The sequence below is a fragment of the Schistocerca nitens genome, chromosome 11 (genome assembly GCF_023898315.1).
Source record: "Schistocerca nitens isolate TAMUIC-IGC-003100 chromosome 11, iqSchNite1.1, whole genome shotgun sequence".
Taxonomy (NCBI): Eukaryota; Metazoa; Arthropoda; class Insecta; order Orthoptera; family Acrididae; genus Schistocerca; species Schistocerca nitens.
Window position 1 is genome coordinate 149,158,720 of NC_064624.1, and position 22,885 is coordinate 149,181,604.

Genomic DNA, 22,885 nt, shown 5'->3' on the forward strand with positions numbered 1-22,885 from the left:
CGCGCAGCTGCTCGTTGCACCTCCTGTCATTCGCTTGTCGCGTGCAACCTTCGACACACGCGGAAGGCGCATCTTGTCCCTGGTGTCCAGCGGGGGGCTGGCGCGCGGCCGACCGGCGTATGGTCTGTGCGGGGTGTGGCAGTGTCGTGCTGGAGGGCGCCACTGGTAGCGATGTGAGCTTCCTCGCCTCACACCGGGTGTTTGCGTAGTTGGCAGTGCATTCGCACCTTTCCTATCCCTGTCCCCGTCCCGACTTGGCCCGACTTTGCTCGACTGCCGCTCGCTGCCGCTCGGGTCGTGGTCCATATGACGGCGCAAGCACGACAAACGTCTGCGGGACTAGACGACGCGACTAAAGAAAAAATTTATGATTACAAATCAAATTTGGAACTTTACGGTGCAGCACAACAATAGGCGCTGACGCATTTCAGGGCAGATTCGTGCTGTTTTATCGTTTTCAAAGACTTCCCGGCAAACTTCGTTAGCACATTCTCCCTCAAACTGAGTTAATTACCGCATTATCGTACCGTTGCATTAGTTTAAAATGCTTAAGAAAGCATCTTTGTCATGACAGAAAGGTAGTATGAAACGACTGCTGGCAGGATAGCGACTTAAAAAGCAAAAATGCAGGGGAGCCAAAAGTACCATTTTTATTGGCTCATATTTATTTTATTTTATTTTATTTTTGTTTTCGCACCATTACAGTAGTTTAAAATGCTTAAGGAAACGTCTTTGTCACAACAGAAGGGTAGTATGGCAAGAGGGCTGGCAGGAGTAGCGACATAAAAAGGAAAAAAAAGGAAGGTGAGCCAACAGCACCTTTTTTCTTTTTTTAATTTATTTTTTATTTATTTATTTTTTCTTTTTTTTGTTTTTTGCTTTTTTTGTTTTTTTATTTTTTATTTTTTTTTAACGGAAGGGTAGTATGGCGAGAGGGCTGGCAGGAGTAGCGACATAAAAAGGAAAAAAAAAGAAGGGAGAGCCAACAGCACCCGATGTTCCCAGGCGGTCACCCATCCAAGTACTAACCGGGCCCGATGTTGCTTAACTTCGGTGATCGGACGAGAACCGGTGTATTTAACATGGTATGGCCGTTGGCGCACATGTACTGTAGGCGCACGGCAGAATTCGCATTCGGCTCTCCTCCCAACACACAAAATGTTAGTTTTCGGCCGCATTTGACGAAAGCACCTCCTTCCGCAACAGCGAGTTCCTCGAGGACGGCGCGGAGTGCGCGCCCGACGTCCCAGCAGAACGATTGCCGAATTGGCGGGCGCGCCGTCGCGTGTGTGAGACGCGCAGCTGCTCGTTGCACCTCCTGTCATTCGCTTGTCGCGTGCAACCTTCGACACACGCGGAAGGCGCATCTTGTCCCTGGTGTCCAGCGGGGGGCTGGCGCGCGGCCGACCGGCGTATGGTCTGTGCGGGGTGTGGCAGTGTCGTGCTGGAGGGCGCCACTGGTAGCGATGTGAGCTTCCTCGCCTCACACCGGGTGTTTGCGTAGTTGGCAGTGCATTCGCACCTTTCCTATCCCTGTCCCCGTCCCGACTTGGCCCGACTTTGCTCGACTGCCGCTCGCTGCCGCTCGGGTCGTGGTCCATATGACGGCGCAAGCACGACAAACGTCTGCGGGACTAGACGACGCGACTAAAGAAAAAATTTATGATTACAAATCAAATTTGGAACTTTACGGTGCAGCACAACAATAGGCGCTGACGCATTTCAGGGCAGATTCGTGCTGTTTTATCGTTTTCAAAGACTTCCCGGCAAACTTCGTTAGCACATTCTCCCTCAAACTGAGTTAATTACCGCATTATCGTACCGTTGCATTAGTTTAAAATGCTTAAGAAAGCATCTTTGTCATGACAGAAAGGTAGTATGAAACGACTGCTGGCAGGATAGCGACTTAAAAAGCAAAAATGCAGGGGAGCCAAAAGTACCATTTTTATTGGCTCATATTTATTTTATTTTATTTTATTTTTGTTTTCGCACCATTACAGTAGTTTAAAATGCTTAAGGAAACGTCTTTGTCACAACAGAAGGGTAGTATGGCAAGAGGGCTGGCAGGAGTAGCGACATAAAAAGGAAAAAAAAAGGAAGGTGAGCCAACAGCACCTTTTTTCTTTTTTTAATTTATTTTTTATTTATTTATTTTTTCATTTTTTTGTTTTTTGCTTTTTTTGTTTTTTTTATTTTTTATTTTTTTTTAACGGAAGGGTAGTATGGCGAGAGGGCTGGCAGGAGTAGCGACATAAAAAGGAAAAAAAAAGAAGGGAGAGCCAACAGCACCCGATGTTCCCAGGCGGTCACCCATCCAAGTACTAACCGGGCCCGATGTTGCTTAACTTCGGTGATCGGACGAGAACCGGTGTATTTAACATGGTATGGCCGTTGGCGCACATATACTGTAGGCGCACGGCAGAATTCGCATTCGGCTCTCCTCCCAACACACAAAATGTTAGTTTTCGGCCGCATTTGACGAAAGCACCTCCTTCCGCAACAGCGAGTTCCTCGAGGACGGCGCGGAGTGCGCGCCCGACGTCCCAGCAGAACGATTGCCGAATTGGCGGGCGCGCCGTCGCGTGTGTGAGACGCGCAGCTGCTCGTTGCACCTCCTGTCATTCGCTTGTCGCGTGCAACCTTCGACACACGCGGAAGGCGCATCTTGTCCCTGGTGTCCAGCGGGGGGCTGGCGCGCGGCCGACCGGCGTATGGTCTGTGCGGGGTGTGGCAGTGTCGTGCTGGAGGGCGCCACTGGTAGCGATGTGAGCTTCCTCGCCTCACACCGGGTGTTTGCGTAGTTGGCAGTGCATTCGCACCTTTCCTATCCCTGTCCCCGTCCCGACTTGGCCCGACTTTGCTCGACTGCCGCTCGCTGCCGCTCGGGTCGTGGTCCATATGACGGCGCAAGCACGACAAACGTCTGCGGGACTAGACGACGCGACTAAAGAAAAAATTTATGATTACAAATCAAATTTGGAACTTTACGGTGCAGCACAACAATAGGCGCTGACGCATTTCAGGGCAGATTCGTGCTGTTTTATCGTTTTCAAAGACTTCCCGGCAAACTTCGTTAGCACATTCTCCCTCAAACTGAGTTAATTACCGCATTATCGTACCGTTGCATTAGTTTAAAATGCTTAAGAAAGCATCTTTGTCATGACAGAAAGGTAGTATGAAACGACTGCTGGCAGGATAGCGACTTAAAAAGCAAAAATGCAGGGGAGCCAAAAGTACCATTTTTATTGGCTCATATTTATTTTATTTTATTTTATTTTTGTTTTCGCACCATTACAGTAGTTTAAAATGCTTAAGGAAACGTCTTTGTCACAACAGAAGGGTAGTATGGCAAGAGGGCTGGCAGGAGTAGCGACATAAAAAGGAAAAAAAAAGGAAGGTGAGCCAACAGCACCTTTTTTCTTTTTTTAATTTATTTTTTATTTATTTATTTTTTCATTTTTTTGTTTTTTGCTTTTTTTGTTTTTTTTATTTTTTATTTTTTTTTAACGGAAGGGTAGTATGGCGAGAGGGCTGGCAGGAGTAGCGACATAAAAAGGAAAAAAAAAGAAGGGAGAGCCAACAGCACCCGATGTTCCCAGGCGGTCACCCATCCAAGTACTAACCGGGCCCGATGTTGCTTAACTTCGGTGATCGGACGAGAACCGGTGTATTTAACATGGTATGGCCGTTGGCGCACATATACTGTAGGCGCACGGCAGAATTCGCATTCGGCTCTCCTCCCAACACACAAAATGTTAGTTTTCGGCCGCATTTGACGAAAGCACCTCCTTCCGCAACAGCGAGTTCCTCGAGGACGGCGCGGAGTGCGCGCCCGACGTCCCAGCAGAACGATTGCCGAATTGGCGGGCGCGCCGTCGCGTGTGTGAGACGCGCAGCTGCTCGTTGCACCTCCTGTCATTCGCTTGTCGCGTGCAACCTTCGACACACGCGGAAGGCGCATCTTGTCCCTGGTGTCCAGCGGGGGGCTGGCGCGCGGCCGACCGGCGTATGGTCTGTGCGGGGTGTGGCAGTGTCGTGCTGGAGGGCGCCACTGGTAGCGATGTGAGCTTCCTCGCCTCACACCGGGTGTTTGCGTAGTTGGCAGTGCATTCGCACCTTTCCTATCCCTGTCCCCGTCCCGACTTGGCCCGACTTTGCTCGACTGCCGCTCGCTGCCGCTCGGGTCGTGGTCCATATGACGGCGCAAGCACGACAAACGTCTGCGGGACTAGACGACGCGACTAAAGAAAAAATTTATGATTACAAATCAAATTTGGAACTTTACGGTGCAGCACAACAATAGGCGCTGACGCATTTCAGGGCAGATTCGTGCTGTTTTATCGTTTTCAAAGACTTCCCGGCAAACTTCGTTAGCACATTCTCCCTCAAACTGAGTTAATTACCGCATTATCGTACCGTTGCATTAGTTTAAAATGCTTAAGAAAGCATCTTTGTCATGACAGAAAGGTAGTATGAAACGACTGCTGGCAGGATAGCGACTTAAAAAGCAAAAATGCAGGGGAGCCAAAAGTACCATTTTTATTGGCTCATATTTATTTTATTTTATTTTATTTTTGTTTTCGCACCATTACAGTAGTTTAAAATGCTTAAGGAAACGTCTTTGTCACAACAGAAGGGTAGTATGGCAAGAGGGCTGGCAGGAGTAGCGACATAAAAAGGAAAAAAAAGGAAGGTGAGCCAACAGCACCTTTTTTCTTTTTTTTAATTTATTTTTTATTTATTTATTTTTTCATTTTTTGTTTTTTGCTTTTTTTGTTTTTTTTATTTTTTATTTTTTTTAACGGAAGGGTAGTATGGCGAGAGGACTGGCAGGAGTAGCGACATAAAAAGGAAAAAAAAAGAAGGGAGAGCCAACAGCACCTTTTTTTTTTTTTTTTTTTTTTTTTTTTTTTTTTTTTTTTTATGAACGGGCCTCCCAACTCCCCTTATAGCCCGGCCTTTTCGCTCTCCACAATACGCCTTCTTCGGCGAGCTTCTCAGCTATAAATACATGCTGTTGGTAGTGCAGAATGAAGAACGAAGAACGAAGAGGGGCTGAAGATATGCTCCTTCTCGCCGGTCGCAGATGGTGTGCGCCAGATGGAACGGGAAGGGGTCCTCGTCCGGTGACGTAGGAGCGGCACTGTCATCGAAGGGGAGGGCAAGACTTAAACAACGTTGAAAACAATGAAAATATTCGTAAAGAAAGCCAAACGGTAAAGTTCTTCCGTAAAGCGGCGGCAAGAATTATACCGACCAAATGTGGGAGAAAGAAAACGAAGATGAATGACTTCGCAACAAAAGAACCAGTCACAAACCTCTGTCAAGAAAGAGTAAGGCCCGGGAGGTCCCTCTAATAACGTATGGAAGGAAAGGTAACAGATCCGCTTCCCCGCGGTACTGGCGGTGAAGAAAAAAGAAATAATGGAGACGTATGCCCTAAATGAAACGGAAGTAGTAAAAGAAACGAACCGCCACACTTCCACAGGCGGTAACGAACAACATAAAAAACAAAAGATGATTTTCGAGAGTAGCACCAAAACACGAAAACCATGCAGAGAACAAACAACCAAAATGGCAGGGCATTGGCGTCACACACAACACTGGTAGCGAAACGACAATTTCAGACAAAAAATTGTAACACAAAGATAAATAGAAACAAAACTTCCGACGTGACACTTATAAGGTAGTGAACACTGTCCGTAGATCGGAAAAACAAAAAACTGTCACAGTTCGTCAGCAAGATGACGGTCAAGGTGATCCCAAATACAAAAAACTTGTCCAACAATTTCTCTTGCAGTGTTCGTTCCCATATATCACATAATCAGGAAAGGGTGTATAATTACATACACATTGATATAAGTCACTTTTAAGGAGGGGTCACGACCGAGTGAAATGCATGGGACAAAGCCACATGCAAAAAATTAGCGAACGTCGCTGAATAGGTCCTACTGGCGCGTTCTTCATTGTGGAAAGTCCATAAATTGGTGAGAAAGGTCACAGTATCGGTAATTTTGAGACTAAAGATGGCATGAATTGTGTGTCCATATATCCAGATGGTGGCATTCCGCTTTGTGGACGGGTAAGGCTTCCACTGTGGCACTATCGCGTCCGTCACAGGAACCTGCCTGACTGTCACTCTATTTATGAGTCGAATCATGTCCCTCGCACAGTACCAGATGTCCCGGAACCTGGAGCACTCGAAGCGGTGCTCGATGTCGTCCGGTACTCCGCAGGCCTCGCACTGGCTGAACCGGATGAGGTTGATGGAGTGGAGCTTGCAGTTGGTGGCAACAGTGCGGTTGACCACCCTGTACCACGTGGCCCTCACGTCAGCTGGTATGACGCGGGAACTGATGTTCCTCCACACGGCGCTCCAATCGTGCTGCGGCAGACGTAGCTCCCACTTATTGGGCGGTGGTCGTCCTCGGATGACATCCGCAATATCTCCGACCGCATGGCCTCGCACGTCGTGGAGACTTACGTAGCTGTGCGTGATGTAGTAACGGCGCACGTGGGAGATGGAGAAGGGGATGCCGGCGACGTAGACCGGGGCGGTGACGGAACGCGGCCGGTGTTGATGAAAGAGAACTTCCGTAGGGCTGCCCAAACCTTTGCCAAGTAAAACATTGGTCCGTTTATAAAAGAGTGCCTCACATTTGGCGTTAAAATCGACAAGTCCGAGACCGCCTTCCGAAGGTTTCAGGGTACATGTGGCCATAGCGACCTTAAAAATATCGCCTTTCCACAAAAACCAATAAAATGCATGCCGTATGGACCGTGCGATTTGCTTCGGTACCGGCAAGATTTGCGCCAGGTACCACGCCCTTGCCAGAATGGTGGTATTAATAAGCGCAACTTTGTCCGACAGTGCCAAGTTGCGCGGCGCATGAATTTTAACCACGGCGCGCACTTTATAAAGAGTGGACCGCCAATTGAGAGCTTGCATCTGTTGTAAGTTGTCTGACAGTGTCACGCCGAGCACCTTAGACTGGCGTTTCACGCAGTACCAATGCCGGTATTCAGTACGCATGCGCTCCGTCAACGGGAGGAGAACCGTCTTACGCGGATTTACTACGGCGCCTGTCGCCCGTTCGTATTGCTGCAGAACGCCATAGAGGCGGTCGATGTCGTCTGCCCGTTCGATGAAGACGCCCAAGTCATCGGCATAAGCGCGACACACAAGCCGGTCGTCTCCCACGCGAATCCCTCGAGAAGTGCGGCCAATGGTACGGAGGAGCGGGTCCAAGGCGATCGCGAACAGCGCCATAGATAGGGGGCAACCCTGTCGGACCGAGCGGCTGATATGGATCTTGTCGCCGGCGATACCGTTTACGATAACGCGCGACGTGGCACTGCTTAAGATATTGCTTATCATGGCCGTGAACTTCGTCCCGAAACCCATGCGAGTCATCAATCTGCGAAGATAAAAGTGGCTTACACGATCGAACGCAGTTTGAAAATCGACCAATAAAATTCCCGCATTGCGAAGCCTGCTGCTTTTCGTGTGGCCTATGCAGTCCCTGTAGGCTAAAACGGCGTCAAAAATATTTCGATCTCGAACAGCGCACGACTGCGATGCATCTAAAACTTTTCCCATAACTTGCTTAAGTCTATTAGCAACGCACCTGGCCATTATCTTATAATCCGAGTTGAGAAGGGTAATAGGGCGTACAGTTTCTAAACTCGGCGTCGCAGTCGATTTCGGAATGAGGACGATACGTCCTTCTTCAAAGTCCACTGGGATTTCCGCGCCGTTTCGGATGTCATTAGCTATTTCCGTTAAAAGTTCACTAAAAGAGTCAAAAAATGTCAGATAAAACTCCGCTGGGATGCCGTCTTTCCCGGGGGATTTCCCTGTCTGACTGCCTTTAACGGCATCCTCTACGTCATCCGCGGTATAAACCGCATTAAGATTGAGTCTATCTCGTCGCGTTAAAATATGCGGCACGTGACTTAAAAGATCATTGATTGCGGCGGCATCGACAGCAGTGTCGGTAAAAAGTGATTTGAAATACTGATATAATTCCGCCTGAATCGCCTGGTGGTCCGTGGTTCTGATCCCGGCGGCGAGCGTCCACGTGTTGAGCCGTAGTTTTGCGCGGCGGCACCTCTCCCTACGGAGGTGGTACGCAGAGACTGTCTCGCCGACCACGGCGCCCACGGGCTGGCTCCGCCTCACTGGCCCCTCACATTTCTGCCGCAAATCCCGCAGCAACTTTGCTTTAAATTCGCGCAGGGTGGGCAACAGTTCCGGCTGCGCAGTAACGCGCTGCGCGAGCTCGCGCAAACACTGGCGGTAGAAGTCGGCCGTGGCCCGGCGCCACCGTGCCGCATCACGACTAAAATCAATTAAAAATTTTCTGACCGCCGGTTTGGCCACCGCGGTCCACCAGTAAATAGCGGTGGAACCGACCGGTCGGCTCTGCACAAGGTTGTGCCACATATTTAAAAAACTCGTTTTAAAAGAGGGATCATTTAAAATGCCGCAATTCAATTTCCACATATTTTTAACTGACGAACGTGGGCACAAACCTAAATTGAGCTGACAAATGTAACTACAATGGTCGGAAAAAATCACCGGCTGCACATCGGCAGCGACAACGGTATGTGCAAGCTGCGGCGAGACGTAAATCCTGTCTAAACGACTATGTCCGGTAGCGTAAAAATACGTAAAGGCTGTACGGTGGGGGTTGAGAACCCGCCACGTGTCTCGCAGCTGTAAACCAGTAACCAACGTCTTCAGTTCCTCACACCGGTTTGGCCGTGGTTCCTGATCGCGATCGTCAATTACACCATTAAAATCACCCCCGAGGATAAAATTATCTCTATTCTGATATAAAACCTGGCACAGTTCGGTAGCATAAAAATTATTCCGCGCAGGTTTGTTGCCAGAGTGCGCGTAAACATTAACAAACGCGTAACCATTAATTTCACAAACTATGACCCGCCCATTTGGTAAGCATTCGATATTTTGCACTTCGATGTCCGATCGGACTAAAATAGCAGTGCCTGTGCTGTCATCCGCGATGATATTATCGTACGCAGTGAACTCGTGAAAATCGCGGATAAAAGATAATGCTTCAGTGGTCACCTCTTGTAAAAAAGCTACCTGACAACAGCTTTCAGTTAAAAAATTATACAGTGCTATCGCTTTGTGATGGCTACGCATTTTATTAACGTTGACCGTTAGTACCGTAAACTGATTACCAGCAACCATAAAAGAAGAAAACCAGGAAAACACAGATAAAACAATAAAAACACTCACAAGATAAAACGGTAAAATACAAATACAAAAAAGACTCAGCATGGGTTGTCGTCGGCGTGCTTAAAAGACGGAATGCCACACTTGAAGTAGTTGTAAATTAATCATCGGGCGGCTCATCACCCCACGCCCCCAGTCGGGTAACAGGTGGTGACGCCCCCGCGACAGACATCGTGGGTAAGTCTCTACTATGTTGTGTTGCTACAGCGTCCTGTGTGACAGGGCGCACACTCGTAACCTGAGGCGGATCTGTCACGGCAGGTTGTGGAACCGATTCACTGGCAGGTAACGCGTCCGATTGATGGATAACAGTTTGCAGATGCCGGACCACTTCGGCCCTGTGCGCTTCCGAGCCCGCAGCCTGGCCGCCGCCAGCACCGCTGCCGTCCGCTCTCGCGCCTACAGCTGATCGGGTCACGTGAGCGGCCGCGCCGGGCCGAACTGCCGCGCCATCGCGCTGCCCCCCCTTACGCCGCTGCCGTTTTGGCTTCCCTTGAGATAGCGGTCTCCCGACAGGCGACGGACTACGCTCTCTCCTCGCGGACGACCGTCGGGAATCGGTCGATGAACTCCTACTTCTGTCACGCCCATCGTGTTCGGGGTCACTGCGCGACCGAACCGACGCACTAACAGAAGAAGACGATTCTCGTCTTTCGAGAGAGGGGGCACGGTCCACGTGTGCACGGCCTGCCGTGACCACATTCGAAACTCCCGACACCTGTTGTGGGAGGACGAAAACTGTTCTATCTATGTCCGCTAAAGTGACAGACTGATCGACCGCCACAACACTGGAACCGGCTGTGGGGGCGAGCGTCTCGTCGGTGACCAGTTCCGGGACTGAGTCAATGGTCACTGTGGGGGCAACTACCGGGGCGGGTTCTGGTCCCGTGACGGGGGTTGTTGCACGCGCGTCTGTCTCCGGTAGGGCTACCGCGTTTAACATGACGGGATCACTATCGGTGAGCATTGGCACCGTAACAGTAGCAACGGACGCGGCCATAGCTGCTGGAAGGTCGACACGGCGAGCTGCCTGTGGGGGGGCGCCTAAAGCGACCGCCGCCCAACTCATGGGTTCGCTTCCGTGTTCGCCCAGCGGCAGTTGCAAAGGCCCCTTACGCCGCGGGCAATTTTGGCGAAAGTGATCCGGCCGATTACAAAAAGAACACGTTTGCGGTTGCCCACTGTACGTAATAAAGGCACGGTGCCCGGCCATGTAAACAAATGATGGCACATGCTTTCGCACAATCATTCGTACACTTCGCACCCCATTTTCACATTGTATGGGGTACGCGGCAGACCAGTTTTCTTTAACAACGGAAAGCACAGTGCCGTAAGGGCCGAGACATCGCGAAATGGTGTCGTTTTTTACTTCAAAAGGCAGATTGAATACCCTGACAGTCCGTATGCCATAACCCGCGTTCGTCACTTTAACGTCACTCAAGGTTTGATTATCGTGCTTAAATTGCCGCACACCATCATTGACATTAACAACCGTATCACAGAGTTCCGAACTACTTAACTTCAAAAAGACGGAATTTAAAAAAGTGTCCAATTGGAGTCCGAAAATGTCACTAGCCGGGATTTTCAAATCATTAAGGATCCAATGATGAATTTCGAAAGCGGTCGGACGAGGGACAGATCGGCTAAATTCGCACTGAATATTATTGTTCCGATCTTCACTTTCCATCGTTGTCAGTACGTACCGTGAAAAATCAGCAAAGCAAGCAAGTCGCCTCGCGAACACCACACGCTGAGTAGCGACATAAAAAGGAAAAAAAAAGAAGGGAGAGCCAACAGCACCCGATGTTCCCAGGCGGTCACCCATCCAAGTACTAACCGGGCCCGATGTTGCTTAACTTCGGTGATCGGACGAGAACCGGTGTATTTAACATGGTATGGCCGTTGGCGCACATATACTGTAGGCGCACGGCAGAATTCGCATTCGGCTCTCCTCCCAACACACAAAATGTTAGTTTTCGGCCGCATTTGACGAAAGCACCTCCTTCCGCAACAGCGAGTTCCTCGAGGACGGCGCGGAGTGCGCGCCCGACGTCCCAGCAGAACGATTGCCGAATTGGCGGGCGCGCCGTCGCGTGTGTGAGACGCGCAGCTGCTCGTTGCACCTCCTGTCATTCGCTTGTCGCGTGCAACCTTCGACACACGCGGAAGGCGCATCTTGTCCCTGGTGTCCAGCGGGGGGCTGGCGCGCGGCCGACCGGCGTATGGTCTGTGCGGGGTGTGGCAGTGTCGTGCTGGAGGGCGCCACTGGTAGCGATGTGAGCTTCCTCGCCTCACACCGGGTGTTTGCGTAGTTGGCAGTGCATTCGCACCTTTCCTATCCCTGTCCCCGTCCCGACTTGGCCCGACTTTGCTCGACTGCCGCTCGCTGCCGCTCGGGTCGTGGTCCATATGACGGCGCAAGCACGACAAACGTCTGCGGGACTAGACGACGCGACTAAAGAAAAAATTTATGATTACAAATCAAATTTGGAACTTTACGGTGCAGCACAACAATAGGCGCTGACGCATTTCAGGGCAGATTCGTGCTGTTTTATCGTTTTCAAAGACTTCCCGGCAAACTTCGTTAGCACATTCTCCCTCAAACTGAGTTAATTACCGCATTATCGTACCGTTGCATTAGTTTAAAATGCTTAAGAAAGCATCTTTGTCATGACAGAAAGGTAGTATGAAACGACTGCTGGCAGGATAGCGACTTAAAAAGCAAAAATGCAGGGGAGCCAAAAGTACCATTTTTATTGGCTCATATTTATTTTATTTTATTTTATTTTTGTTTTCGCACCATTACAGTAGTTTAAAATGCTTAAGGAAACGTCTTTGTCACAACAGAAGGGTAGTATGGCAAGAGGGCTGGCAGGAGTAGCGACATAAAAAGGAAAAAAAAGGAAGGTGAGCCAACAGCACCTTTTTTCTTTTTTTAATTTATTTTTTATTTATTTATTTTTTCTTTTTTTTGTTTTTTGCTTTTTTTGTTTTTTTTATTTTTTATTTTTTTTTAACGGAAGGGTAGTATGGCGAGAGGGCTGGCAGGAGTAGCGACATAAAAAGGAAAAAAAAAGAAGGGAGAGCCAACAGCACCCGATGTTCCCAGGCGGTCACCCATCCAAGTACTAACCGGGCCCCGATGTTGCTTAACTTCGGTGATCGGACGAGAACCGGTGTATTTAACATGGTATGGCCGTTGGCGCACATATACTGTAGGCGCACGGCAGAATTCGCATTCGGCTCTCCTCCCAACACACAAAATGTTAGTTTTCGGCCGCATTTGACGAAAGCACCTCCTTCCGCAACAGCGAGTTCCTCGAGGACGGCGCGGAGTGCGCGCCCGACGTCCCAGCAGAACGATTGCCGAATTGGCGGGCGCGCCGTCGCGTGTGTGAGACGCGCAGCTGCTCGTTGCACCTCCTGTCATTCGCTTGTCGCGTGCAACCTTCGACACACGCGGAAGGCGCATCTTGTCCCTGGTGTCCAGCGGGGGGCTGGCGCGCGGCCGACCGGCGTATGGTCTGTGCGGGGTGTGGCAGTGTCGTGCTGGAGGGCGCCACTGGTAGCGATGTGAGCTTCCTCGCCTCACACCGGGTGTTTGCGTAGTTGGCAGTGCATTCGCACCTTTCCTATCCCTGTCCCCGTCCCGACTTGGCCCGACTTTGCTCGACTGCCGCTCGCTGCCGCTCGGGTCGTGGTCCATATGACGGCGCAAGCACGACAAACGTCTGCGGGACTAGACGACGCGACTAAAGAAAAAATTTATGATTACAAATCAAATTTGGAACTTTACGGTGCAGCACAACAATAGGCGCTGACGCATTTCAGGGCAGATTCGTGCTGTTTTATCGTTTTCAAAGACTTCCCGGCAAACTTCGTTAGCACATTCTCCCTCAAACTGAGTTAATTACCGCATTATCGTACCGTTGCATTAGTTTAAAATGCTTAAGAAAGCATCTTTGTCATGACAGAAAGGTAGTATGAAACGACTGCTGGCAGGATAGCGACTTAAAAAGCAAAAATGCAGGGGAGCCAAAAGTACCATTTTTATTGGCTCATATTTATTTTATTTTATTTTATTTTTGTTTTCGCACCATTACAGTAGTTTAAAATGCTTAAGGAAACGTCTTTGTCACAACAGAAGGGTAGTATGGCAAGAGGGCTGGCAGGAGTAGCGACATAAAAAGGAAAAAAAAGGAAGGTGAGCCAACAGCACCTTTTTTCTTTTTTTAATTTATTTTTTATTTATTTATTTTTTCTTTTTTTTGTTTTTTGCTTTTTTTGTTTTTTTATTTTTTATTTTTTTTTAACGGAAGGGTAGTATGGCGAGAGGGCTGGCAGGAGTAGCGACATAAAAAGGAAAAAAAAAGAAGGGAGAGCCAACAGCACCCGATGTTCCCAGGCGGTCACCCATCCAAGTACTAACCGGGCCCGATGTTGCTTAACTTCGGTGATCGGACGAGAACCGGTGTATTTAACATGGTATGGCCGTTGGCGCACATGTACTGTAGGCGCACGGCAGAATTCGCATTCGGCTCTCCTCCCAACACACAAAATGTTAGTTTTCGGCCGCATTTGACGAAAGCACCTCCTTCCGCAACAGCGAGTTCCTCGAGGACGGCGCGGAGTGCGCGCCCGACGTCCCAGCAGAACGATTGCCGAATTGGCGGGCGCGCCGTCGCGTGTGTGAGACGCGCAGCTGCTCGTTGCACCTCCTGTCATTCGCTTGTCGCGTGCAACCTTCGACACACGCGGAAGGCGCATCTTGTCCCTGGTGTCCAGCGGGGGGCTGGCGCGCGGCCGACCGGCGTATGGTCTGTGCGGGGTGTGGCAGTGTCGTGCTGGAGGGCGCCACTGGTAGCGATGTGAGCTTCCTCGCCTCACACCGGGTGTTTGCGTAGTTGGCAGTGCATTCGCACCTTTCCTATCCCTGTCCCCGTCCCGACTTGGCCCGACTTTGCTCGACTGCCGCTCGCTGCCGCTCGGGTCGTGGTCCATATGACGGCGCAAGCACGACAAACGTCTGCGGGACTAGACGACGCGACTAAAGAAAAAATTTATGATTACAAATCAAATTTGGAACTTTACGGTGCAGCACAACAATAGGCGCTGACGCATTTCAGGGCAGATTCGTGCTGTTTTATCGTTTTCAAAGACTTCCCGGCAAACTTCGTTAGCACATTCTCCCTCAAACTGAGTTAATTACCGCATTATCGTACCGTTGCATTAGTTTAAAATGCTTAAGAAAGCATCTTTGTCATGACAGAAAGGTAGTATGAAACGACTGCTGGCAGGATAGCGACTTAAAAAGCAAAAATGCAGGGGAGCCAAAAGTACCATTTTTATTGGCTCATATTTATTTTATTTTATTTTATTTTTGTTTTCGCACCATTACAGTAGTTTAAAATGCTTAAGGAAACGTCTTTGTCACAACAGAAGGGTAGTATGGCAAGAGGGCTGGCAGGAGTAGCGACATAAAAAGGAAAAAAAAGGAAGGTGAGCCAACAGCACCTTTTTTCTTTTTTTTATTTATTTTTTATTTATTTATTTTTTCTTTTTTTTGTTTTTTGCTTTTTTTGTTTTTTTTATTTTTTATTTTTTTTTAACGGAAGGGTAGTATGGCGAGAGGGCTGGCAGGAGTAGCGACATAAAAAGGAAAAAAAAAGAAGGGAGAGCCAACAGCACCCGATGTTCCCAGGCGGTCACCCATCCAAGTACTAACCGGGCCCGATGTTGCTTAACTTCGGTGATCGGACGAGAACCGGTGTATTTAACATGGTATGGCCGTTGGCGCACATATACTGTAGGCGCACGGCAGAATTCGCATTCGGCTCTCCTCCCAACACACAAAATGTTAGTTTTCGGCCGCATTTGACGAAAGCACCTCCTTCCGCAACAGCGAGTTCCTCGAGGACGGCGCGGAGTGCGCGCCCGACGTCCCAGCAGAACGATTGCCGAATTGGCGGGCGCGCCGTCGCGTGTGTGAGACGCGCAGCTGCTCGTTGCACCTCCTGTCATTCGCTTGTCGCGTGCAACCTTCGACACACGCGGAAGGCGCATCTTGTCCCTGGTGTCCAGCGGGGGGCTGGCGCGCGGCCGACCGGCGTATGGTCTGTGCGGGGTGTGGCAGTGTCGTGCTGGAGGGCGCCACTGGTAGCGATGTGAGCTTCCTCGCCTCACACCGGGTGTTTGCGTAGTTGGCAGTGCATTCGCACCTTTCCTATCCCTGTCCCCGTCCCGACTTGGCCCGACTTTGCTCGACTGCCGCTCGCTGCCGCTCGGGTCGTGGTCCATATGACGGCGCAAGCACGACAAACGTCTGCGGGACTAGACGACGCGACTAAAGAAAAAATTTATGATTACAAATCAAATTTGGAACTTTACGGTGCAGCACAACAATAGGCGCTGACGCATTTCAGGGCAGATTCGTGCTGTTTTATCGTTTTCAAAGACTTCCCGGCAAACTTCGTTAGCACATTCTCCCTCAAACTGAGTTAATTACCGCATTATCGTACCGTTGCATTAGTTTAAAATGCTTAAGAAAGCATCTTTGTCATGACAGAAAGGTAGTATGAAACGACTGCTGGCAGGATAGCGACTTAAAAAGCAAAAATGCAGGGGAGCCAAAAGTACCATTTTTATTGGCTCATATTTATTTTATTTTATTTTATTTTTGTTTTCGCACCATTACAGTAGTTTAAAATGCTTAAGGAAACGTCTTTGTCACAACAGAAGGGTAGTATGGCAAGAGGGCTGGCAGGAGTAGCGACATAAAAAGGAAAAAAAAGGAAGGTGAGCCAACAGCACCTTTTTTCTTTTTTTAATTTATTTTTTATTTATTTATTTTTTCTTTTTTTTGTTTTTTGCTTTTTTTGTTTTTTTTTATTTTTTATTTTTTTTTAACGGAAGGGTAGTATGGCGAGAGGGCTGGCAGGAGTAGCGACATAAAAAGGAAAAAAAAAGAAGGGAGAGCCAACAGCACCCGATGTTCCCAGGCGGTCACCCATTCAAGTACTAACCGGGCCCGATGTTGCTTAACTTCGGTGATCGGACGAGAACCGGTGTATTTAACATGGTATGGCCGTTGGCGCACATATACTGTAGGCGCACGGCAGAATTCGCATTCGGCTCTCCTCCCAACACACAAAATGTTAGTTTTCGGCCGCATTTGACGAAAGCACCTCCTTCCGCAACAGCGAGTTCCTCGAGGACGGCGCGGAGTGCGCGCCCGACGTCCCAGCAGAACGATTGCCGAATTGGCGGGCGCGCCGTCGCGTGTGTGAGACGCGCAGCTGCTCGTTGCACCTCCTGTCATTCGCTTGTCGCGTGCAACCTTCGACACACGCGGAAGGCGCATCTTGTCCCTGGTGTCCAGCGGGGGGCTGGCGCGCGGCCGACCGGCGTATGGTCTGTGCGGGGTGTGGCAGTGTCGTGCTGGAGGGCGCCACTGGTAGCGATGTGAGCTTCCTCGCCTCACACCGGGTGTTTGCGTAGTTGGCAGTGCATTCGCACCTTTCCTATCCCTGTCCCCGTCCCGACTTGGCCCGACTTTGCTCGACTGCCGCTCGCTGCCGCTCGGGTCGTGGTCCATATGACGGCGCAAGCACGACAAACGTCTGCGGGACTAGACGACGCGACTAAAGAAAAAATTTATGATTACAAATCAAATTTGGAACTTTACGGTGCAGCACAACAATAGGCGCTGACGCATTTCAGGGCAGATTCGTGCTGTTTTATCGTTTTCAAAGACTTCCCGGCAAACTTCGTTAGCACATTCTCCCTCAAACTGAGTTAATTACCGCATTATCGTACCGTTGCATTAGTTTAAAATGCTTAAGAAAGCATCTTTGTCATGACAGAAAGGTAGTATGAAACGACTGCTGGCAGGATAGCGACTTAAAAAGCAAAAATGCAGGGGAGCCAAAAGTACCATTTTTATTGGCTCATATTTATTTTATTTTATTTTATTTTTGTTTTCGCACCATTACAGTAGTTTAAAATGCTTAAGGAAACGTCTTTGTCACAACAGAAGGGTAGTATGGCAAGAGGGCTGGCAGGAGTAGCGACATAAAAAGGAAAAAAAAGGAAGGTGAGCCAACAGCACCTTTTTTCTTTTTTTAATTTATTTTTTATTTATTTATTTTTTCTTTTTTTTGTTTTTTGCTTTTTTTGTTTTTTTTTATTTTTTATTTTTTTTTAACGGAAGGGTAGTATGGCGAGAGGGCTGGCAGGAGTAGCGACATAAAAAGGAAAAAAAAAGAAGGGAGAGCCAACAGCACCCGATGTTCCCAGGCGGTCACCCATTCAAGTACTAACCGGGCCCGATGTTGCTTAACTTCGGTGATCGGACGAGAACCGGTGTATTTAACATGGTATGGCCGTTGGCGCACATATACTGTAGGCGCACGGCAGAATTCGCATTCGGCTCTCCTCCCAACACACAAAATGTTAGTTTTCGGCCGCATTTGACGAAAGCACCTCCTTCCGCAACAGCGAGTTCCTCGAGGACGGCGCGGAGTGCGCGCCCGACGTCCCAGCAGAACGATTGCCGAATTGGCGGGCGCGCCGTCGCGTGTGTGAGACGCGCAGCTGCTCGTTGCACCTCCTGTCATTCGCTTGTCGCGTGCAACCTTCGACACACGCGGAAGGCGCATCTCGTCCCTGGTGTCCAGCGGGGGGCTGGCGCGCGGCCGACCGGCGTATGGTCTGTGCGGGGTGTGGCAGTGTCGTGCTGGAGGGCGCCACTGGTAGCGATGTGAGCTTCCTCGCCTCACACCGGGTGTTTGCGTAGTTGGCAGTGCATTCGCACCTTTCCTATCCCTGTCCCCGTCCCGACTTGGCCCGACTTTGCTCGACTGCCGCTCGCTGCCGCTCGGGTCGTGGTCCATATGACGGCGCAAGCACGACAAACGTCTGCGGGACTAGACGACGCGACTAAAGAAAAAATTTATGATTACAAATCAAATTTGGAACTTTACGGTGCAGCACAACAATAGGCGCTGACGCATTTCAGGGCAGATTCGTGCTGTTTTATCGTTTTCAAAGACTTCCCGGCAAACTTCGTTAGCACATTCTCCCTCAAACTGAGTTAATTACCGCATTATCGTACCGTTGCATTAGTTTAAAATGCTTAAGAAAGCATCTTTGTCATGACAGAAAGGTAGTATGAAACGACTGCTGGCAGGATAGCGACTTAAAAAGCAAAAATGCAGGGGAGCCAAAAGTACCATTTTTATTGGCTCATATTTATTTTATTTTATTTTATTTTTGTTTTCGCACCATTACAGTAGTTTAAAATGCTTAAGGAAACGTCTTTGTCACAACAGAAGGGTAGTATGGCAAGAGGGCTGGCAGGAGTAGCGACATAAAAAGGAAAAAAAAGGAAGGTGAGCCAACAGCACCTTTTTTCTTTTTTTAATTTATTTTTTATTTATTTATTTTTTCTTTTTTTTGTTTTTTGCTTTTTTTGTTTTTTTTATTTTTTATTTTTTTTTAACGGAAGGGTAGTATGGCGAGAGGGCTGGCAGGAGTAGCGACATAAAAAGGAAAAAAAAAGAAGGGAGAGCCAACAGCACCCGATGTTCCCAGGCGGTCACCCATCCAAGTACTAACCGGGCCCGATGTTGCTTAACTTCGGTGATCGGACGAGAACCGGTGTATTTAACATGGTATGGCCGTTGGCGCACATGTACTGTAGGCGCACGGCAGAATTCGCATTCGGCTCTCCTCCCAACACACAAAATGTTAGTTTTCGGCCGCATTTGACGAAAGCACCTCCTTCCGCAACAGCGAGTTCCTCGAGGACGGCGCGGAGTGCGCGCCCGACGTCCCAGCAGAACGATTGCCGAATTGGCGGGCGCGCCGTCGCGTGTGTGAGACGCGCAGCTGCTCGTTGCACCTCCTGTCATTCGCTTGTCGCGTGCAACCTTCGACACACGCGGAAGGCGCATCTTGTCCCTGGTGTCCAGCGGGGGGCTGGCGCGCGGCCGACCGGCGTATGGTCTGTGCGGGGTGTGGCAGTGTCGTGCTGGAGGGCGCCACTGGTAGCGATGTGAGCTTCCTCGCCTCACACCGGGTGTTTGCGTAGTTGGCAGTGCATTCGCACCTTTCCTATCCCTGTCCCCGTCCCGACTTGGCCCGACTTTGCTCGACTGCCGCTCGCTGCCGCTCGGGTCGTGGTCCATATGACGGCGCAAGCACGACAAACGTCTGCGGGACTAGACGACGCGACTAAAGAAAAAATTTATGATTACAAATCAAATTTGGAACTTTACGGTGCAGCACAACAATAGGCGCTGACGCATTTCAGGGCAGATTCGTGCTGTTTTATCGTTTTCAAAGACTTCCCGGCAAACTTCGTTAGCACATTCTCCCTCAAACTGAGTTAATTACCGCATTATCGTACCGTTGCATTAGTTTAAAATGCTTAAGAAAGCATCTTTGTCATGACAGAAAGGTAGTATGAAACGACTGCTGGCAGGATAGCGACTTAAAAAGCAAAAATGCAGGGGAGCCAAAAGTACCATTTTTATTGGCTCATATTTATTTTATTTTATTTTATTTTTGTTTTCGCACCATTACAGTAGTTTAAAATGCTTAAGGAAACGTCTTTGTCACAACAGAAGGGTAGTATGGCAAGAGGGCTGGCAGGAGTAGCGACATAAAAAGGAAAAAAAAAGGAAGGTGAGCCAACAGCACCTTTTTTCTTTTTTTAATTTATTTTTTATTTATTTATTTTTTCATTTTTTTGTTTTTTGCTTTTTTTGTTTTTTTTATTTTTTATTTTTTTTTAACGGAAGGGTAGTATGGCGAGAGGGCTGGCAGGAGTAGCGACATAAAAAGGAAAAAAAAAGAAGGGAGAGCCAACAGCACCCGATGTTCCCAGGCGGTCACCCATCCAAGTACTAACCGGGCCCGATGTTGCTTAACTTCGGTGATCGGACGAGAACCGGTGTATTTAACATGGTATGGCCGTTGGCGCACATATACTGTAGGCGCACGGCAGAATTCGCATTCGGCTCTCCTCCCAACACACAAAATGTTAGTTTTCGGCCGCATTTGACGAAAGCACCTCCTTCCGCAACAGCGAGTTCCTCGAGGACGGCGCGGAGTGCGCGCCCGACGTCCCAGCAGAACGATTGCCGAATTGGCGGGCGCGCCGTCGCGTGTGTGAGACGCGCAGCTGCTCGTTGCACCTCCTGTCATTCGCTTGTCGCGTGCAACCTTCGACACACGCGGAAGGCGCATCTTGTCCCTGGTGTCCAGCGGGGGGCTGGCGCGCGGCCGACCGGCGTATGGTCTGTGCGGGGTGTGGCAGTGTCGTGCTGGAGGGCGCCACTGGTAGCGATGTGAGCTTCCTCGCCTCACACCGGGTGTTTGCGTAGTTGGCAGTGCATTCGCACCTTTCCTATCCCTGTCCCCGTCCCGACTTGGCCCGACTTTGCTCGACTGCCGCTCGCTGCCGCTCGGGTCGTGGTCCATATGACGGCGCAAGCACGACAAACGTCTGCGGGACTAGACGACGCGACTAAAGAAAAAATTTATGATTACAAATCAAATTTGGAACTTTACGGTGCAGCACAACAATAGGCGCTGACGCATTTCAGGGCAGATTCGTGCTGTTTTATCGTTTTCAAAGACTTCCCGGCAAACTTCGTTAGCACATTCTCCCTCAAACTGAGTTAATTACCGCATTATCGTACCGTTGCATTAGTTTAAAATGCTTAAGAAAGCATCTTTGTCATGACAGAAAGGTAGTATGAAACGACTGCTGGCAGGATAGCGACTTAAAAAGCAAAAATGCAGGGGAGCCAAAAGTACCATTTTTATTGGCTCATATTTATTTTATTTTATTTTATTTTTGTTTTCGCACCATTACAGTAGTTTAAAATGCTTAAGGAAACGTCTTTGTCACAACAGAAGGGTAGTATGGCAAGAGGGCTGGCAGGAGTAGCGACATAAAAAGGAAAAAAAAGGAAGGTGAGCCAACAGCACCTTTTTTCTTTTTTTTAATTTATTTTTTATTTATTTATTTTTTCATTTTTTGTTTTTTGCTTTTTTTGTTTTTTTTATTTTTTATTTTTTTTAACGGAAGGGTAGTATGGCGAGAGGACTGGCAGGAGTAGCGACATAAAAAGGAAAAAAAAAGAAGGGAGAGCCAACAGCACCCGATGTTCCCAGGCGGTCACCCATTCAAGTACTAACCGGGCCCGATGTTGCTTAACTTCGGTGATCGGACGAGAACCGGTGTATTTAACATGGTATGGCCGTTGGCGCACATATACTGTAGGCGCACGGCAGAATTCGCATTCGGCTCTCCTCCCAACACACAAAATGTTAGTTTTCGGCCGCATTTGACGAAAGCACCTCCTTCCGCAACAGCGAGTTCCTCGAGGACGGCGCGGAGTGCGCGCCCGACGTCCCAGCAGAACGATTGCCGAATTGGCGGGCGCGCCGTCGCGTGTGTGAGACGCGCAGCTGCTCGTTGCACCTCCTGTCATTCGCTTGTCGCGTGCAACCTTCGACACACGCGGAAGGCGCATCTTGTCCCTGGTGTCCAGCGGGGGGCTGGCGCGCGGCCGACCGGCGTATGGTCTGTGCGGGGTGTGGCAGTGTCGTGCTGGAGGGCGCCACTGGTAGCGATGTGAGCTTCCTCGCCTCACACCGGGTGTTTGCGTAGTTGGCAGTGCATTCGCACCTTTCCTATCCCTGTCCCCGTCCCGACTTGGCCCGACTTTGCTCGACTGCCGCTCGCTGCCGCTCGGGTCGTGGTCCATATGACGGCGCAAGCACGACAAACGTCTGCGGGACTAGACGACGCGACTAAAGAAAAAATTTATGATTACAAATCAAATTTGGAACTTTACGGTGCAGCACAACAATAGGCGCTGACGCATTTCAGGGCAGATTCGTGCTGTTTTATCGTTTTCAAAGACTTCCCGGCAAACTTCGTTAGCACATTCTCCCTCAAACTGAGTTAATTACCGCATTATCGTACCGTTGCATTAGTTTAAAATGCTTAAGAAAGCATCTTTGTCATGACAGAAAGGTAGTATGAAACGACTGCTGGCAGGATAGCGACTTAAAAAGCAAAAATGCAGGGGAGCCAAAAGTACCATTTTTATTGGCTCATATTTATTTTATTTTATTTTATTTTTGTTTTCGCACCATTACAGTAGTTTAAAATGCTTAAGGAAACGTCTTTGTCACAACAGAAGGGTAGTATGGCAAGAGGGCTGGCAGGAGTAGCGACATAAAAAGGAAAAAAAAAGGAAGGTGAGCCAACAGCACCTTTTTTCTTTTTTTAATTTATTTTTTATTTATTTATTTTTTCATTTTTTTGTTTTTTGCTTTTTTTGTTTTTTTTATTTTTTATTTTTTTTTAACGGAAGGGTAGTATGGCGAGAGGGCTGGCAGGAGTAGCGACATAAAAAGGAAAAAAAAAGAAGGGAGAGCCAACAGCACCCGATGTTCCCAGGCGGTCACCCATCCAAGTACTAACCGGGCCCGATGTTGCTTAACTTCGGTGATCGGACGAGAACCGGTGTATTTAACATGGTATGGCCGTTGGCGCACATGTACTGTAGGCGCACGGCAGAATTCGCATTCGGCTCTCCT

At 49.1% G+C, this 22,885-nt stretch overlaps 13 non-coding genes across 13 annotated transcripts; all 13 read right to left on the minus strand.

Moving 5' to 3' along the window:
• Positions 1-980: 980 nt before the first annotated feature.
• LOC126213689 (5S ribosomal RNA) lies at positions 981-1,099 on the minus strand. The gene has a single exon (XR_007541346.1). It is a non-coding gene; the product is annotated as a 5S ribosomal RNA (ribosomal RNA).
• Positions 1,100-2,277: 1,178 nt separating this feature from the next.
• On the minus strand, positions 2,278-2,396 carry LOC126213691 (5S ribosomal RNA). The gene has a single exon (XR_007541348.1). It is a non-coding gene; the product is annotated as a 5S ribosomal RNA (ribosomal RNA).
• Positions 2,397-3,574: 1,178 nt separating this feature from the next.
• On the minus strand, positions 3,575-3,693 carry LOC126213692 (5S ribosomal RNA). The gene has a single exon (XR_007541349.1). It is a non-coding gene; the product is annotated as a 5S ribosomal RNA (ribosomal RNA).
• Positions 3,694-11,053: 7,360 nt separating this feature from the next.
• On the minus strand, positions 11,054-11,172 carry LOC126213693 (5S ribosomal RNA). Its single transcript, XR_007541350.1, has one exon. It is a non-coding gene; the product is annotated as a 5S ribosomal RNA (ribosomal RNA).
• Positions 11,173-12,349: 1,177 nt separating this feature from the next.
• Positions 12,350-12,469, minus strand: LOC126213967 (5S ribosomal RNA). The gene has a single exon (XR_007541597.1). It is a non-coding gene; the product is annotated as a 5S ribosomal RNA (ribosomal RNA).
• A 1,176-nt stretch (positions 12,470-13,645) lies between these two features.
• On the minus strand, positions 13,646-13,764 carry LOC126213694 (5S ribosomal RNA). The gene has a single exon (XR_007541351.1). It is a non-coding gene; the product is annotated as a 5S ribosomal RNA (ribosomal RNA).
• A 1,177-nt stretch (positions 13,765-14,941) lies between these two features.
• LOC126213695 (5S ribosomal RNA) lies at positions 14,942-15,060 on the minus strand. The gene has a single exon (XR_007541352.1). It is a non-coding gene; the product is annotated as a 5S ribosomal RNA (ribosomal RNA).
• A 1,178-nt stretch (positions 15,061-16,238) lies between these two features.
• LOC126213944 (5S ribosomal RNA) lies at positions 16,239-16,357 on the minus strand. Its single transcript, XR_007541576.1, has one exon. It is a non-coding gene; the product is annotated as a 5S ribosomal RNA (ribosomal RNA).
• A 1,178-nt stretch (positions 16,358-17,535) lies between these two features.
• LOC126213945 (5S ribosomal RNA) lies at positions 17,536-17,654 on the minus strand. The gene has a single exon (XR_007541577.1). It is a non-coding gene; the product is annotated as a 5S ribosomal RNA (ribosomal RNA).
• A 1,177-nt stretch (positions 17,655-18,831) lies between these two features.
• Positions 18,832-18,950, minus strand: LOC126213697 (5S ribosomal RNA). The gene has a single exon (XR_007541353.1). It is a non-coding gene; the product is annotated as a 5S ribosomal RNA (ribosomal RNA).
• Positions 18,951-20,128: 1,178 nt separating this feature from the next.
• On the minus strand, positions 20,129-20,247 carry LOC126213698 (5S ribosomal RNA). The gene has a single exon (XR_007541354.1). It is a non-coding gene; the product is annotated as a 5S ribosomal RNA (ribosomal RNA).
• Positions 20,248-21,423: 1,176 nt separating this feature from the next.
• LOC126213946 (5S ribosomal RNA) lies at positions 21,424-21,542 on the minus strand. The gene has a single exon (XR_007541578.1). It is a non-coding gene; the product is annotated as a 5S ribosomal RNA (ribosomal RNA).
• Positions 21,543-22,720: 1,178 nt separating this feature from the next.
• LOC126213699 (5S ribosomal RNA) lies at positions 22,721-22,839 on the minus strand. The gene has a single exon (XR_007541355.1). It is a non-coding gene; the product is annotated as a 5S ribosomal RNA (ribosomal RNA).
• Positions 22,840-22,885: the final 46 nt, after the last annotated feature.